We start from the raw sequence: 19,403 nt of genomic DNA, 5'->3' as shown, positions 1-19,403 counted from the left end.
CCATTTTAAAACCAACAGCCATGTGGCATCTTTATTTCAGATTTCACATAGACCAGGTGCCATTCAGCTCTGGTTCAGAGACACTGACCCCAGTCAGATAAAGGGAAACACTAGGGAGGCTTTAAAGCTTGTTCTAAGTGAAGACAGCTTTACTCTTAGTAATGATCTTAATGGTGCTTACATTTTAATCAAAATAGCCTAATTACCATAACAAGCTGATTCTTATAGTTTCATCATTGACTGTGTTCCATACAGTTAATTGGGGTTTGGGGCAATATCCCATTTTGATAAACTTGATTAGAAATTGTTTTCTCAGGGAAGAATGTTTCATTTTCATTCTGAAGACAATCAGGGAATGGAGGAAAGAAAGCAGAATATCCTTCCTTTATTCTTTTTAAACTCTAATTTAGCACAAAGCAATGATGGTGTTGCATAAGCTGTGATGTGTGGCACATGTAATTTATGATAAGTGGTCAATGTACTGGAATTAGTGAATGCATTTATTCTAAGATAAATTATGTGGCAGGATAATATATTGAGCTGTTGGCACAGGTTTTGTTTTCCCTGTATTTTATTTCTTCCTTCCTAGAAGGAAGCCAGCCCTGTGTCAGGGAGCTTTGGTTCAGGGGAAAAAAAGAGAAGTTCGTTCAGACAACCTGGCTTCTGTTTTCTGGAGGCCTGCAGCCTGGGGAATGGTTGACACAAGTAGATCCTAGGGATTGCAGACCAGGATCCGAGCAATGAGTCTCACCCACACACCGACAGTCTTGGAAAGGCAGGACTCAAAGGAGGTAGCAGCTTCACAGAAAGCGCAGGGCTGGGGTGCCTGGCAGGTCTCCAGTGGCATGTGGGGAGGCCTGGGTGACATCAGGGGCTTGAGGGCCCCGCCCCTTCTGGTGGGTTCCTCCTTGTGATGACGCCAAGATGGCGGAAAGCTGCTCTTCAGACTTCGTGCTGGACACCGTTGAGCAGCAGAGAGGCAGCAGTTCCCGCCCCTACCATGGGGAGCAGCACAGACAGCCCTGGTGCCACCATCTAAGGTCTCAGGATATCGTCCTCTCTGGGAACCTCCTGCCCTGTCAGGTACGACTGCAGCTGGTGTTAAATCAGTCCTGGACATATCCAGCCAGCCTCGAGTATAATAATAATAGTAGTAACGTTTACTGAGGATTTATTATGTTCCTACGGGGTGCTGAGCATTTTATGTGAATTATCTAATTTTAGCCTGATACTGGCCCCATAGGGTACCATGATTACTTCCATTTTATAGACAGGAAAGGGAAGCCTGGAACCATGGAACATCATGCTAAAGTCACATAAGGAGTCCAAACCCGGATGGTCTGACTCTGGAGCCCACACTCTTTCCCCCATTGCTCTGCTCTGCCTTGTGTGAGCTCAGAAAAGCTATTGAGGGAAGCTTTTTTTCTTTGTCTTTTTTACTGTGCCCTGAAACAAGCTGGCAAAATGTAGCAATGAAAAACAAACAGTGAGAAAATAATGAGGTTGCAGTGACTTCTATCCAATTGCACCTGCGCCTGCAGGGTTAAGGCATCATTATTTGATACATACATTAAACATTAGACATTATGAACACAGCATAATAAATTGTGTTGAATATGCCATTTCAATGATGTCAAGTTGAAGCCTTCACTTTGGAAACTTGTCAGACTTTTTTGGGTTATTATGTGATAATCACATGAGATCCAGAATTTATATTTTGCTTTCAGGCAGAAGCAAGATGCTGGTATTTCAAGTGAGACAAGCAATTACTTCTATCTGGTGAAAGAAAAGCTATTAGCTAAATACCTCTCAAATTTAAAAAGAATGTCCAGCTGATGTTTTTATAAAACTGAATAGGCTGAACTTGCAGTATTGATGTTTTGTTAACAACTTGAAGTGATATCAATAAAATAAAAATTAAGCCTAGATTCTGTATGAAAAAATCATGACAATTCTGATTTGAAAATTTGCAAGCTGACACATTAAAATTGCAAGAAGGAAGCAGATGTGTCTCTACCTACCATATGGGAGGACCCAGGTTCCATCCCTGGGGCCTCCTGGTGAAAAAGAAGAAGAGAAAGCGTACCAGTGCAGCGAGCCAGTGTCCATGTGGCGAGTTGCGTGCCCATGAGGTGAGCCGAGTGCCTGTGTGGTGAGCTGAGTGCCTATGCGGGTGCCTGTGCGGTGAGCCAAATGCCCACATGTGTGCCCGCGTGGTGTGCCAGGGCCCACACAGTGAGCCGAGTGCCCGCATGGTGGGCCAGTGCCTGTGCAAGTGAGTCACACAGCAAAATAATGATGCAACAAAAGAGCAACGAAGGGGAGAGTCAAAGTGAGGCGCAGCAGAGACCAGGAACTGAGATGGCACAATTGACAGGAAAATTCTCTCAACATCAGAGGTCCTCAGGATCGAATCCTGGTGAATCCTAGTGAAGAAAGACAAGAAAAGAAGACAAAAAAAAAAAAAAAAAGAGGAATCGATACAGAAGATCACACAGCAAATAGACACAAAAATAGCAGGGAGGGGGAGGGAGAGGGGAAGAAAAAAACCTCAAAGAGGGGAGCAGATGTAGCGCAAGTGGTTGATTGCCTGCTTCCTTCATGGGAGGTCCCAGATTTGGTTCCCAGTGCCTCCTAAAAACAAAACAAAACAAAAAAATAAGCAAACAAATGAGAAAGCCAATTTAGGGGAGACGATGTGGCTCAGTGGTTGAGCGCTGTCTTCCCACATACAAGGACTCAGGTTCAATTCCCAGACCCAGTACCTCAACAAAACAAAACAAAAACCTCAAGATATGAGATATTTTAGATGGCATCACTAAAAATCTCTTAAAGTTACAAAGTGTATCTGAAAAATTTGTTTTTGTTTTTGTTTTGCCAACAATGAAAGTAAAAATTATTAGCAGAGTAAGTTTTCATCGACCCCACAATCTTTGAAATTGTATGAATTGAAGAATGTGAGCAGTGGTTAGATATTATTTGCAATTTACTTTGAAACAGAAAATTCTAATTACTCCTCTTTCACACTTCTGTATGAATTTCATGGAAGACTGTGAGAAGACTGAAGGCAAGTTGTTTAAAGACTGCTACTGTTTGCAACTACTCTTTGAATGAATCAAGAGACACTTGATCCTGTACAACTAAAACAAAATATAGAACTAGATTGCTAACACCAATATGAAACCTGAACTGATGTCTATAACTATCAACTTCTGACTTCTTTGTTTATCAAAGCATATTCATTGTCTCCCTCTGACTGATTTTATTTTTTGTGTTTAATAAATTATTTTAAAATCATGAATATTTCAAACATACTTCACAACACAGGGAATAATATAAAAAATAAGTACTCACCCAAGTTTTAATGCCTATTAACATTTTACTAGACTTTATTCAATCTGTTTTTAAAAAGACAAATAATACTGCAGTTACAGAATCCTTCTGTTGTCTTCTCACCTGAGGTAATCCTGAATTGGTGTGTATTCTTCTTGTCCATTTTTACTAGTTTTATCACAGAGGTATATATCACTAAACATACATATATGTGATGGTTACGTTCATGTGTCAACTTGGCAAGTTTATGGTGCCCAATTGTTTGGTCAAGCAAGTTCTGGCCTGATTGCTACTGTGAGGATATTTTGTGGACTTCAATCATCAGTAAGTTAATTGCATCTACAGCTGTTTACATCTACAATTAACTGAGGAGATTGTCTTCAACAATGAGAGAACTCTCATCCAATTAGTTGAAGGATTTAAAAGGAAAAGGGAATACTTTAGCAGTCAGAAGAATTTCCATGTCTACCTCATCCAGCCAGCTGAATTAATCGAATTTGCTTCTTTTGGGGAAATTCATCGAAAACCTTCATCGGAGTTCCCAGCTTGTGGCCTGCCATATGGAATTTGGACTTGCCTATCCCAACAGTCACATGAGAAAATTCTTTATCCTTCTGCAACTTTTATTAATGTTACTCACCAGAATTATAGCAATTTATTCAGACTGATTTGTTTAGTTCTATCTCATCCATTCTTTTATTTTTCGATTGCAGTAAAACATACATAAATTGAGGAGCAGAATTCTAGTGCAGGCTCCATAACCTCCACTCAGACTATTTCCAGCACCTTACAGTGCTCACTTGTGCCCCTCCCAGTTCATACTTCTCAGAGGCAACTATCATTCTGATCTCTAAGACCATAAATTAATTTTGGTTATTTGTTATATTAGTAAGAGTTCTCTAGGGAAACAGAATCAACAGGAGATATCCGTAAATAGTATGAGATTTTATAAAATTCTCTTACATGCCTGTGTGGATGCACAAGTCCAGATTCCACAGACAGCCTGGAGACCTGGAGCTGATGAAGGTCCTTGATGAGTTCCCAGGAGACACTAGCTGTACAAAAAAGAGCAGGAAAATTTTCTTTCTAAATACTGAAATCACTTCCCCTTTTAAGTCATTCAACTGACTGGATGAAACATCACTCATTGCTGATGCCAATCTCCTTGGTTGATTATAGATGTAATCAGCCATCTATGCAATAAACTCACTGATGACTAAACTCCATAACTGTCTTTGTATTTCAATTAGCCCGTGCATGCTTAACCAAACAACTGGGCACAATTACCTGGCCGAGTTGACACATTAGCCAAACCATCACAGTTCATCCCTTGTCAACTTGGCAACCATACACATCACCTTTAACCATACTAAGTCTATAAATAAAAGCAATAACTGACATACATATATATTTCTACCTAACAATATCAACTGTCCTGTGTAAACCAGAAACTCATTAATTCCCTACAGAATAGGGTGCAAGTCCTTTGGTAATATTCACTCTTAAACTTAACATCCTTAAATATTATGACATGAAACTAATACAACTTGTCATAAAATTAGGGAAAAGGTTAGGGAAAAAAACAAAGATATTCGTTTTATGTACATATAAGGTCATACTCATAACAAAACAAAGAAAAATCCATGACCATGGCAGTCCTTGTTTCTGTAATTGGTCATGTGGTCGAAGTTCATATTTATCACTACCTTCTTACACTATCCATGCCATGTTCCCATTAACCTCAGCAAGCACCTCAGGTGGCCATGGTTCTTTGTCTGGTGGGGTGACCCAAACTTTAATTCCTGAAGATTCTGGGCCATTAGTCCTGCTTGGATTGGGTTGTTGCAATTTTGCATTGACTCTAATCACAGCACACGGCAGTACGAAGAGATGCCCTAAAGGATCTCCTGTATTCAGGCAAACTCTTCTTTACCCCCATTACATAGATGCAGTCCTTGATAGTCAGGATCAGTCACCCCAGCCAGTACAGTAATTCCTTTCTTTGCCTGTTGATTCAGAGGTAAGAGGATCCCAAATTGGCCAGGAGACAGTCTTAACTTCCAGTTCAATGGAATCATTGTGTTTCCTGGTGGAAGCACTCCTTGTTTTGGAACTAAGACCTGTAGACCAACAGAGCTTAAGGTTGCAGGGACAGGAAGTGAAAATTTTCCTAGTGGATCAATCACTACAGATAATAGTGAGTGGTGCCACTCCTATTTACACCCCTTGATTCCTGGACCCATGAATCCTGGCTATGGGAGAAACAATACCATAGAATAGATGCCTATTTAGAGCATACACAACCTCCTGGAGAACACTGCCCCAGTCCTGCAAGGTATTGCCACCTAGTTGGCACTGTAATTGTGTCAAAGGGCCATTCCACTGTTCTATCAATCCAGCTGCTTTAGGATGATGGGGAATATGGTAAGACCGGTGAAGTCCATGGGCATGTGCCCATTCCCACACATCATTTGCTGTGAAATGGGTTCCCTGATCAGAAGAAATTCTGGGTGGAATGCCATGGCAGTGGATAAGATATTCAGCAAGGCCACAGATGGTAGTTTTGGAAGAAGCATCATATGCAGGGTACACAAACCCATGTCAGGAGTATCTGTCTATTCCAGCTAAATTGCTGCCCCTTCCATAATGGAAGTGGTGCAATGTAATCCTCTTGCCACCAAGTAGCAGGCTGATTACCTCGGGAGATGGTACCATATCAGGGCCTGAGTGTGGGTCTGCTGCTGGCATATGGGGCAGTCAGCAGTGGCTATAGCCAAGTCAGCCTTGGCGAGGGGAAGTCCATGTTGTTAAGACCAAGCAAAACCTCCATCCCTACTTCCATGGCCACTTTGTTCATAATCCCATTGGGCAATTACAGGAATGGCTGGGGAAAGAGGCTGAGCATTAGCCACAGAACGGGCCATCTTATCCACTTGATTATTAAAATCTCTCTCTGCTGAAGTCACCCTCTGCTGAACATTCATGTGGGACATAAATATTTTCATGTTTTTTGCCCATTCAGAAAGTTCTATCCACATACCTCTTCCCTGGACCTCTTCATCATCAATTTTCCAATCATGTTCCTTCCAAGTCCCTGACCATCCAGCCAAACCATTGATAACAGCCCACGAGTCAGTGTAAAAACACATCTTTGGTCATTTCTTCTTTCAAGAAAAAGGAACAACCAGGTGCAGTGCTCAAAATTCTGCCCACTGCTAGGATTTGCCCTCACCACTGTCCAGGATGTCCCCAAAAGGGGCTGCAGTGTTGCAGCTGTCCACTTTCAGGTGGTACCAGCATATTGTGCAGAACCATCTAAAAACCAGTTCTGAATTTTCTCTTCCTCAGTCAGCTGATTATAAGGGACTCCCCAATAATTCAGAGATATGAGCTGGGAAAGAGAAGGTAACATGGCAATGGTGGTGACCATGGGCATTTGGGCTACTTCCTCAGGTAACTTACTTATGCCTTCAGGACCCACTTGAGTCCTATCTCATATATACCAATTCGACTTTATTATGGAGTGCTACTGAGCATGCCCAACTTCATGGTTTGGTGGGTCAGATAATACCCAGCTCATGATAGGCAACTAAGGTCCCACTTTAACTTGATGGCCCATGGTTAAGCATTCAGTCTCTACTAAGGCCCAGTAGTGATGTGGGCTATGGGTGGGAGGCTCTTTGTCTCTTCAGAGATAACCTAAGCTGTTTGACTTGTGGGTGTAGAATAGTAAGAGGCTGCACTCCTGCCCTTAGTAACAATGGCAATGACTCCAGTCCCAGGAAACAGTTTAACAATGCAAGGTCTATAAACTTTAAGTATTCAGGAGAAATGCAAACCAAATATATTAAAAGCTTATCTAGAATGTCTGGAGTCCATGCTAAAAGCTTACCTAAGATGTGGAAGATATATATGCTAATTCAAGCCTATTGAGAACTGAAACAAAGCGACCATTTAGCCTTTCCTCTCTGTATAAAAGACATTTAAAAATCTTGTTCCGGGCTCGGGATTCAAACGAAAGCTCCCGAGTCCGGCCGGCCATCAATAAACCATTTTTCCTTCTCAAAATCATTCCTGAGTCCTGGCCTCTCTATACTCAAATAATTAAACCTCTCTCAAATCCAGTAGCTGGCCAAAGCTATTTTCAAAAGGACAGTGGTTATCTGCAGAGGGTGATAGGACTTTGCTCCAAAATCCTAAGGGTCTGCGTTGAAATCCTCCTATAGGGGCCTGCCAGAGACTCCAATGACATCTCTATTTGCCACTGAAGCTTCTAGCACCTTTGGATCTGCTGGTTCCTATGGCCCAAGTGGTAGTGCAGCATACACAGCAGCCTGGACCTGTCACAGCATGTCCTCTTGTTCCAGCCCCCAATCAAAACTAGCAGCTTTTCTGGTCACTTGGTAGATGGGCTGGAGTAACACACCCAAATGAGGAATGTGTTGTCTCCAAAATCTGAAGAGACCAACTAAGCATTGTGCCTCTTTTTTGGTCATAGGAGGTGCCAGATGCAGCAGCTTACCCTTCACTTTAGAAGGGATATCTTGACATGCCCCACACCACTGGCCACCTAGAAATTTCACTAAGGTAGAAGGCCCCTGTATTTTTGTTGGATTTATTTCCCATCCTCTCTCATACAAATGCCTTACCAGTAAGTCTAGAGTCATTGCTACTTCTTGCTCACTAGGTCCTATCAACATGATATTGTCAATATAATGGACCAGTGTGATGTCTTGTGGAAGAGACAATCAAGGTCCCTGTGGACACAGGGACTGGAAAGTTGATATACCCCTTAGGCAAAAGAGTAAAAGTATATTGCTGACCTTGCCAGCTGAAAGCAAACTGTTTCTAGTGGTCCTTACTAATGGCAATTGGGAAAAAAGTATTTTCCATATAAAAAGCTGCATACAAGTTACCAGGAAATGTGCTAATAATGCATCTGGAACAGCAACTGCAATTGGAATCACTACCTGGTTAAGTTTACTATAATCTCCTGTCATCCTTCAAGAGCCATCTGTTTTCTGCACAGGTCAAATAGAAGAGTTGAATGGAGATGTGGTAGGAATCATTCAAAGGGCCCTGGATCTGTTAAAGTGTCTCAAGTCTGGGAACTGATTAAGGGGCCATGATTCTGTGTCTGTAATTTGAGTTAGAGCTTTGTTAACTCAACCTACAATTCTTCCACTTATAAAGATCAAGTAGGAATTTAGTAGACTGCCCATCTTATTTCACTTCTAGGTACTGTTACCTAGGTACCGATTTTGTTTAGGCTCTTTGACTATGCTGGAGAAATGAATTTCAAGAGCATGTTGGGTGAGTTAGGCCAGTAATTTATTCAGGTAGAGAGGGAAGAGAAATGGGAGAAGATAACAGAGCAGAGGTCCCAGGTAGAGAGGAAGGGGGTGAAAAGTGTTAAAGAGGGCCAATTTACAGGCTACAATTTCCCATTATAGGTTGTAAATGCCCAGGTTTTACTTGTGTGGTGATCCAAGCAGGGGAGAAGCTTGACTTTTACCGGCTCAAGATCTGATAATCCCCATAATGTTTAAGGATTCTATTTCTATTACAGTAGTTCCTACAGTAATATCTGGACTACAGAGAAGAGCAACCACAGAGCTCTTTAGGGAAGATGGAGTTAGTCTTACAAATTTGTTCTTCACAGTCCTGGTTAAAGGTGTGTCCTCTGAACATTCCTGGGGTGAGTGGGCTGGTCTTAAATGGTAAATCCATTCTAGCATTCCCATCTCTCTAAGCCTTTGAATTCCCTCTTCTACTGTGTACCAGGGCAAATTGAGCATCTCAACCTCAGACATACTAGGCCACCTTTTGGTCCATGTTTCAGTCAGCCACCTAAACAAACTGTTAGAGCCCTTTCCAACCCCTTGAGCTACCTCACTGAATCCAGAATTTCTGCTTCGTAGGGCCCATATCAATAAATTCATCATGATCCAACTTTATATTCCTTCCATCATTGTCCCATACCCTTAGGATAAGGATACATCGCCAAACATGTTCCCCTCATTTCTGTTCATATAAGTTGGAAAACTCATACAGTTCTTTTAGAGTGTAGCATACTTCCTCAGGGGTCACACTTGTATTCTGCCGTTGAGGGCTTGTGATTTTAGTCTAGTACGAGGTCTGGAAGAGAAGAGGGATGGTGGGGGTGGGTAAGGAGAAAGACTAGAAATGTCTTGCAAGCTACTGACCTCAGGACATTCCTTTGTGTTTTCATCTGGTGCGACAGGATTAATCTCTTCAGGCACCAGTTAGAAGGCAGATTCCTCAGGCAGGGTGGAGGTTGAGCAGTGCATGCTGGAGTTTGGCTGGTACTCCCATCTGGGCTGGTAGGAGGACCAGACTCCCTGGGGCAGGCCAGAGGCTGGACAGTATAGGCTTTAGTTTGGCTGGTACCCACCTCAGGGCTGGAAAGAGGTCTAGATGTCCTGGGGCAGGCTGGAGGCTATGTGATACAAGGATGCCATTGTGTGCTCTACACTGGGCAGGCCATCACAGGTTTATCTGGCAAAGTCTCAGTAGAATTTAGGGTTCCAATGTCATCCTCTATGTCTCCATCCTCCGGGTTCCACACCTTTCCAAGCAATGCCTTCCCTTTAATAGAAGACACCCTGCGAGGTTGATTCAGTTTGCTTTGTAACTCTGCTATTCAACCAGATTCTGAATATGGTTTTCAGAGATCTCAAGCCTGTGGCTGCATGAAACAAAGTTTTCTTTCGGAGCACACATAGAAACTTTCTCATCATTCATGTGGCATTTAAATTGCTAATTTGAAGGTTTTAACACATCCCTTTTTTTTCTAACTGTTTTCAAAGTTTCTAGGAGGATCCATCCAACATCATTGTACCTTTTGACTCAACAAAACTTGTTCCTCTTATAAGTGTGGAAGTGGCGACTCCATTGATATTTTGCCTATCTCCATAGTTAACGCATGCCGTGGACTGTTAGCGGCCTCTTGATTATTTGGAAGGGAGTCATTAGCACCCTTGAGGCCAATTAAAGTTGAGAGCCAATTGCAAAACTCCCAGAAGCACTTCAGAAATTCCATGTTTAAGATTCTGTTCCTCAAGAACTCCTCCTGGTACCAAGCTGTATTAGGGTTTTCTAGGGAACTAGAATCAACAGGAGATATCTGTATATAGTATGAGAATTTATAAAATTCTCTCATGTGAATGTGGGGATGTACAAGTCCAGATTTCGCAGGTAGACTGCAAACCAGGGGCTCCAATGAAGGTTGCTGACGAGTTCCCTAGAGAAGCTGGCTATCCAAAGAGAGCTGGAAATTTCGCTCTGAATACTAAAATCACTTCCCCTTTTAAGGCATTCACCTGATGGGATAAAATGTGACAAATTGCTGACATGGCTGGTTTTCTTGTGGGCTTTTGTTCTGTTTTGAATTAATCAGAATAAAAAATAATACTAATAGGCAGCGGACTTGGCCCAGTGGTTAGGGCGTCCGTCTACCACATAGGAGGTCCGCGGTTCAAACTCCGGCCTCCTTGACCTGTGTGGAGCTGGCCCATGCGCAGTGCTGATGCGCGCAAGGAGTGCCCTGCCACGCAGGGGTGACCCGGCATAGGGGAGCCCCATGTGCAAGGAGTGCGCCCTGTAAGGAGAGCTGCCCAGCGTGAAAGAAAGTGCAGCCTGCCCAGGAATGGTGCCGCACACACGGAGAGCTGACACAACAGGATGACACAACCAAAAGAAACACAGATTCCCATGCCGCTGACAACAGAAGTGGACAAAAAAGAAGATGCAGCAAATAGACACAGAGAACAGACAATCGGGAGGTGGGGGGGAGGGTGGGGAAGGAGAGATAAATAAATAAATAAATAAATCTTTAAAAAAATAATAATACTAATAGGAAAGTAATCTACCTTGTACAATGATGCAATCCCAGTGCTTGGAATGGTGTCTGGCATGTGGTAGACCCCCAAGATAGAGTAACTGAAAAACAAAACATTATAAATATAAACTTATAACAATTAATTTAGGATAATTGTTACTAAGGATAGATTCTTTATACCTAAAATAACAAATATAGTTTAGGAATAGATTTAAATAATTCAAAAAGTTGTAGTAGATCTTCACATGGATACTGTGCTATATGAAGTTTGGCTATATATCTTCCATATTTTGAGTGACACATTCCAGTTAGGGCCTTCTGAATAGCAAACCATAAGGCACGAGTAATTAAGAATATGAAATATCAACAGTTTTTATGAGGTGAGATTTTAGGTGTTTCCAGTTCTAAACACAAATATATTTGGGTGATATTTTTCTAAAGCCTTTAGTATACATTTTACACCACCCATTTACTTCCCCATTATTTTTTGAAATGTCTACTTTTCTCTGGGCAGGCAGCCAATGTCCCCCACATTTAAATGCTTTCCAGGATAATCTGGTATTCTTCACAGCTCATCTCCTCAGGAGGAAATGTTTTCATACCAAATGTCAACCTTGCTTCAGATCTTCTGTAGGTGTTCAAGGAAGTATCACTGCATAATAGGGCCTGTTCAGAGAAATTGGCTCTTCCTATTGGTGAAAGAACATATTGCTGGAGAAAAACGGCATTCACTGGGACATGGAGACTGATTGACCACAGGTAGAAAATGTATTTATTGAGAAGCTCTCCCAAAAGAGGGGGTCTGAAGAACAGACTTCAGCCCCCCGCCCCCAACAGCATGGTGGGGGTCTAAAGAGAGACTTCAGCCCACTCCTGGAAGGGAGGGACTTGAATTTATATAGAACTTTCCTACGTGGGGAAATGATAGCAGGAGGGGGGCTGAGGATCCAAGTGAGGTAGTGGGAGGGGGTTGAGGGAGTTTATGACTTCTTGGAATGCTGCAGGAGCAAATGTTTCTTTTCATCTGTAGGTATTAAAGAATATGTAAATAGTGAAGGTTTCCATCTCTTTCCCTCTAATATGCAGGTAGAGGTAGTAAAGATCTCCATCTCCCTCTATTCCTGTCTCTATGAGGTTTCTTGTTTAACCTGTGGGAAAGTACCTGCCATGGCCTCAGACACAGAGGAGGGGTTGCCTTTTCCCAATGCATATCAGGGGAAACTGAGCTACAGCTTGTTAATTATTGCAAACCTCTAACACATATGATGTATCAAAACAAATCAAGGGAAACTGGTGCTGGTGATCTTTGCAATTTCACTGGTGATGTTTCAGATGTGTTTTTAAAATCAAATCTCATATGTAAAGCAGACATCAATTATTTGTTCACAGGGTGAACTTTAGACTATACTGGACTGTTCTAATGAGTGAGAAATGCCACTAACCTTATTTTAGTTGTTGTTTTTTACTTGTTTTGTCATAAAATTTTAAAATGTTTAAATACCAAAGACTATCTTAAACAAAACTAATGGTAAACATTTTTTCAATTAAGATAAAATAGTTACACTGCATAATTCTTGAGGGTCCAATAAAGAGAAAATAATGTATTCATGACAATTATATAAACATATCTATATTTGTAAAATACAATGTTAAAATTATACTGATATCAGAGTTCAATAAGAACTTCAATTGAAGCATTAAATAAATGACAACAATTAAAATGAGAACAAATTACTTTTAAAGAGAAAAAACCAGACAGATGTCTTGTTGTGGTTGTGTATTTTCACAACCAGACAGATGTCTTGTTGTGGTTGTGGATTTTGCTTTCACAACTGGTCAGCAGTTATGAAAGCAAAATTCAACCTTTAGGCCTCTGAGTTTGTGGGTGGAACAGCAGGAGAAAAAGGGCCACCTGGGAACAACTGGGCCTTCAGCTCTACTTGGGCCAACATTTCTCTGTTGTAGTCATTTTCCTTCCTTAGCTCATTGAGCTTCCTCTCAGTTGAATGTGCTGCCAGCCCCTTTTCTTGAACTTTCTTTTCATAGGAGATAATCTGGTTTAGAAGAAGGAAGTGGTTCTTTCTCCTTCTTTGTCCAGGTCTTCAGCCATCTTCTTGTAGAGGTTGTGCTTCTGATAGGTGAACTTCATGTTTCCGTACACTTTGCAAAGTTTCTTCTCTATTTCTGAGCAATATCTTTCCTCCTCAACTAAATTTGCCTAAAGTTGCATTACATGTTTTTGATGGACCTCAGGTAATATTTGAAATTTCATCTGAAGCTTCTGTATCTCACTTTTCAGCTGTGAATTTTCACACAGCAAAGTGGCTTGCTCATTTTGCAGACTTTCTACTTGCACTGTAAGTATGGCATTCATTTTCTTCACACATGTTCTTGAATATCTCTTTCTTTTCTCCTTCAAGCCTTTTGGAGGAAACATGGAAGTTCACCACCTCAGTGAGTTTGTTTAAATTAACTGATGACTGATAGACTAAGGTTACTAACATTTTTTAATGCCTTCTTTTGGTCTAATTCCAAATTGCCATCATCCATGTAATCTTCTCTAAAGATAGCAGGCAAATTTATTTTCTTCAGCACAGTTTCAGTTAGAGATTTTATCTGGCTGTCTTTATCCTTCCCATCCTGGTTCATTCTGGCATTGCAGTGTTCAAGCATTTTCATCTCTTCCTTCAGTTGACAAACTTTTTGCTACCATCCTGCAGTTTCTCGGGCAAGCACTTACACACTTTCCTGCAGATGAATGTTTTCCTTCATAGCATCCCTTGTTTCCTTCTGAAGCTGGTCTACATTTTTCTGAGAGGCTTTTATGATGTTTTCTGCATCACTCATGTGGGATTGGTGAGACTCTGCTGCCTCTTTCAGTGACCGTGTCTGTCCTTGAAGGTGAGCCATCATTGTTTCATGAGATGAAAGGTTAGGGGCCTCACTTTTCTGTCCATTTTCCAGATCTTTGATATCTACATGTGAAGGGCTGTTCAAGTGTTCATTCAGGGCTGCCAAACACAAAATCTGTAAGTCCAGAGGACTGGCCTTGACCCCAGGGGACTCGAGACTATATATTTCTAGGCTGCTGTATTCAGGCCAGTCTTCTCTTGGGCTTTATGAACACGGGTAGAAACACTTTTCACTAACTATTTTTCTCTCCTTAAAGTATGCCAGCTGTTTTAGTATAAAAACAACCATACCAGTACATATCAGGATCTCCCAGGACAACACAGAGAGATCTGGGAGTTGTCTCAGGGATTCTGAAAACAGCAGCAGAGCACTGCACAGCTGTTCCAGGACAAGCTGGGAAGACACTTTGGTGGCTGCCAACAGGCCCTCCATGGCTCCAGAGGCACAGCCCCTCTGCCTCCTGATGCCGCTGTCCTGTGAGCCACAACTGACCTGTGGAGGGTTCTGTCTCTAAAAGAAACCAGTGCCTGGCAACCAGGACAGAGCGTCAGTTGGGAGGGGAAGGGGAGGCTAGCCAGGTTCTGTAAGTCAGGGCTCTCCAACTTTGCTCTGCTCACAGCACAAACAGAAAGTGATACAACTTACTGAGTGCATTTGGGAAAGAGGAAAGTTTTGCTTCCAGGCAGGGGAGACTAGCCGGTGAGCTCTGGTCACTCTAGGCCCCACTGACCCTACAGCCAACCTAGAGGCTGAAAGCAGTGGCATGCCAAAACCCTTCCCTGCACACAGCATGTTAGGGCACAATGGTGGGGCACACTCAGCAATGGGCACACTCAGCAACGTGTCCAGGTCCCTGGGTGGCTTCATTCTCCCGATTTAAAGTTTCCTTTTGCCCTTGGGAACCTGATCCTGCCTACAAAAGTCACAGGACTCTCCCTGCCCCGAAGGTCCCTCTCTCCTTGGCATTTGGTCAAAGCAGGCAGGAGTGGCAGATGTCTGCAGGGTCTCCCAAAGGTATCATTTAACAGGCTTGGATTTCAATAGAAAGAACTCTGGAAAAACCTCTTGGAACTGGCAACATCTTAAGGTTTCGTGGATTTTCTGTGGAGCCACTTTGTCCTCATCCAATCCAAGTCTTCTGGGATGGGGGAGACTGTCTTCCACCAGAGACTTGGGCTCCTCACCTCATGTGGCCCTGCCACCTTCAGCCCATGCCTCCCACTCACTGCCATCTTCAGAAATGTTCCTCTACAGAGGCAGCACATCCTTCTTTTCTGCGAATTTGCCAAATTTTATGTTTTTAAACCACATCTCACTATCCCTCTATAACCTTTTTCTATTAATTTGTAAGAGCTTTATATTTTAAATGACCATCACTATCATTTGGAAAATTGCTATAGAGTTTCAATTTTTAGTGGTCAAATATATCAGGCTTTTTTTTTTACAAAAAAGTATTCTTACTTTCATATCTTGCTTAAAGTAGTCTTGTTCCCCAAATGATAAACCCAAATTAAATAGTATTCACCAATATTTTTCCTTCTCTCTTTTAATTGTTTAAAAATTTTTTCTAGTACCACTATATACATCCAAAAAACAACCACTTCAAATATATAATTTAGTGGTATTAATCACATTTACAATTTTGTCATACCTTTACCACATCCTTTGCCAAAATGTTTCCATCAACACAAATTGAAATTCTATACCAATTAAGCATTAACCTCTATTACCTAACCCCATCTCAGCTTCAGTGACTCTAGTCTAATTTTTGACTCTATGAATTTGTTTAATCCAATTGCTTAAGTCTGTTTTACCTTTAAAAAATTAAGATCCCTCTAGAATCTGTTTCAGTAAAAAAAAGTATTCTTCTTGACTTCTGCTTTTAACACATATTTAAACCAGCAATAAAAAAATTTTTCCTTATGCTTTTTTTCTATATTGTGCATGCATTTACAATAGTATCTGACAATTTTTTTTTTTTTTTAACTAGGGAGTTAAGGATTAAAATGTACAGAGTTTCTACTTGTGGCAATGGGAAAGTTTTGGTAATGGCTGGTGGTGATGATAGCCCAACATAGTTAATATAAGTAAAAGTAACAGTACTGAATTATATATTTGAATGAGTTAAAAGGTTAAATTTTAGGTTGTATATACGGTAGTAAAATTACTTTTTTTATAAACAGTGAACCCTAAGTTAAACCATGGACTATAGTTAATAACACAATGATAAAAACGTGCTTTCTTCAATAGTAACAAATGTATCACACCAATGCAAGTTGTAATAATAGGGTGTTACATAGGAATCCTGTATTTCATGACTGATGGTTCTGTAAACCCACAACTTCTCTAATAAAAAATGCAAGAGAATTATATCACCAGAAATAGTTTCAAAAGAGACTTATGAAAGTATTTAATCAATCATTCTGCCTTCTTTTTCTTTGAAGTAGCTAACTCCTTAGCTGTAACTAAATTATAGCATGCATATAAGAAAAAATCATTAGACAAACAGCCCATGTTGAGCACTAAAACTCTGTTTGCATTTTGACAGAAATTAGGCAAAGTGGAAACATTTATCATCCCACAGCAAACAGCTCCACATTCCCCATACTCAAAAAACCAAATACAATGAGAAATGTTTGATTTTTTTTCCACTGGGGATAAAAGAAGTCAGAGTGGCATTGTTTTAATCACCTGGATATAGTTATTCTTATTACAAAAATAAACCTTTGCCCTTCCCTGATGTGCTTTCCTTTTCTTATATCCCCTGCAATGGTAAGGAGTGGGCAGAGAAGCCCAGGCCAAACAGCTTGGACTGCTTTGCCTTGGTAAGTCAGCAAGCTAGTGAAGGAGCACGTGGTGACAGCAGGCTGTGCTCTAAGTGCCTGTGCCTCCTTCCCCAGACCAGGTGATGCTGTGTTGTTTCCAGTTAGGAGGGAAAGGCTGATTTTGTAGGGTAGCAGTCATGAGATTTTTGTACTTTACTTCCTGAGGACTCTATTTTTAGGAGAGAGGAGTAGACAGGAATCATTAGTACCCCTGATTAGGGTAAGTAAAAGGTTGAATACAGCACACTGAAGTGGTGTACAGTGACATGTGCAGACAAGTGGTTTGTACTGCTGAATGGAGAGGGATTATTCCCAAAGGAGGAAGGAGAGTTCGATAAGGGATTTACCCCTTCAGGGTGTTGAAAAATGTCATCTTTCAGGATGGCCGAATGCAATGATAACGTGCTAATTTCACAAGCAATGTCAAATCTCTCTTCTACTCTCTGATGCTTCTCTTGCAGTAGATGCTAGCTAGCACTGGAGTTATAAACTGCATCTGCTGGAAAAAGTTGAGCAATAGTGAGTCTTTGTCAAGTAATTTTACTTGCCATGTTTTTTCACTTTTCAGGTAACCAGTGGATTTTACTCAGGGTAGCTCATCAGGACAGCTGTAGGGCTAAATTTCACATTTATCCACTGGTGAATTACATTGATCAACTGGAAACAGTGGACCGAGAGCTTTGGCTGTATGAAAACTGACATCGCGGGGGAGAGAACTTTTCTTTCTCCATCTCTTTGGCACTCACTTCCTCCTAATCCTACAGGAAAGTAAATAAGGAACTAGGAGGCTTTGGGAGTTCATTTTAACCATGTCAGTTATTACATAAGTGAAGCTCCTATAGCCTAATTGCCAGATTTTGAAAACTTCTCTTAATGTTTGTCATTAATTTCTATGCTGGCCTGATCCAGATTTTCTGGAATCTTTAATATGTTCAAAGAAATATAACAGAATTCTATGATTGAAGTGAAAGTAAAATAGGAGTCTTTTGGACGTTATTCATCAAACAATACCAACTGAACAAGGGCTTTTAAAACGTATGGTACACACAGACACATTGACAATAACTGAAAAAGTACTGGAATTACTTGAATATGTTTTATTAGTTCTTAGATTCTTTTTGAAGTTGCTTAAGTTCATAATCTTAAAAAAATCATATATTCTTAGCAATAATTTTTGGCTCAAAAAAAGCTACAGAAACAGGAACCTTGTTTTTCTCTGTTCTGTAACATGTAGTATGCTACCATACAGAGTGGGGTTATTCAATAAATGTTACCTGCTCTAATATTTAATATCTACTATCTATTTTCCTGTGTTATTTGTGGTGAGAAAGTCTAACACTTGGAGTGACTTCTTCTTTTCTTTATCTCATTGCCTGTCATAATCTCACTTTCCTGCCTTTACTATACTGACCCGTGTAATGCTGATTTGCTCAGTCTTTTAACGCACTTACATTTAGGATTTGGCAATCAGTTTCACACAATTTTTGTATTCCCATTTCCTAGGTAGGTATGGCAGTTTGATATTATTTATTATTTAACTTTGAGTTGGAATCTTTAGGGCCTTGTAACTGCCAGTTTTTTCCCAAATAAATGCCCTTTATAAAAACTCAGCAGACTTCTGGTAGTTTGCATCCACACCCCTTTTGGCTGACTAACACAAAATTTGGTACCAAGAAGTGGGTGGTACTTTTGCAATTACCAAAATGCTGGAACAATTTTTTAAATGGCTAAGTGGTATTTTTTGTAGGAATTATGAGATGCTTAATTAGAAAGGCCTAGATTGCTTTGAAGAGATTGTTGGTAGAAATATGAATGCTAAAGAGACTTTTTATGAGGTCTTAGAAATAAATTATGAAACCATTATTGGAAACTGGAGGAAAGGTGATCTGTGTTTTAAAATTGCTGGGAACTTACCAAGATAAACTCCTGATGTTTTATGGAGGGCAGAATTTCAATATGGGAAACCTGGGCATTTAGCTGAAGAACTTTCCAAAGTAAACTTGGAGACTGTATCTTAGCTTCTCCTTTCAGCTTATAGCAAAATGCAGGATAAGAGAGATAAGCTGAGAACTGAATTATTGGGCACAACGTAACAAAATGATTCTGAAATTTCCAAGCCTCTGGAAATCAAACCCCCAGATAACAGTGACCCACTTGAACACTTAACTAAACTTGGAACTTGTAAATTAGGATTGAAAATGCAGTTAATCTAGGAAAGACTTATGGAAAGTCTTACAGTGTGATAGCTTGGACCCCTGCTTCCTGCATGCTAAACCAACAAGCTTTTTGCGAGAACTATATGAACAAAACCACTGTCAGCCTGGAGAGAAAGGGATATGGAAGGGAGATATGGAAGGGAAAATGGCTTTAAGAAGAAAACCATGGAAGTTCAGGTCTGGAATTAAGACAGAGATGTCTTCTTTGGCCAAGAGAAGGACCCTACCCATGTGTACGGAGAGGATGATTTTTGC

This window comes from Dasypus novemcinctus, chromosome 6, assembly GCF_030445035.2.
Source record: "Dasypus novemcinctus isolate mDasNov1 chromosome 6, mDasNov1.1.hap2, whole genome shotgun sequence".
Taxonomy (NCBI): Eukaryota; Metazoa; Chordata; class Mammalia; order Cingulata; family Dasypodidae; genus Dasypus; species Dasypus novemcinctus.
Note: the sequence above shows the minus strand (reverse complement) of the source record.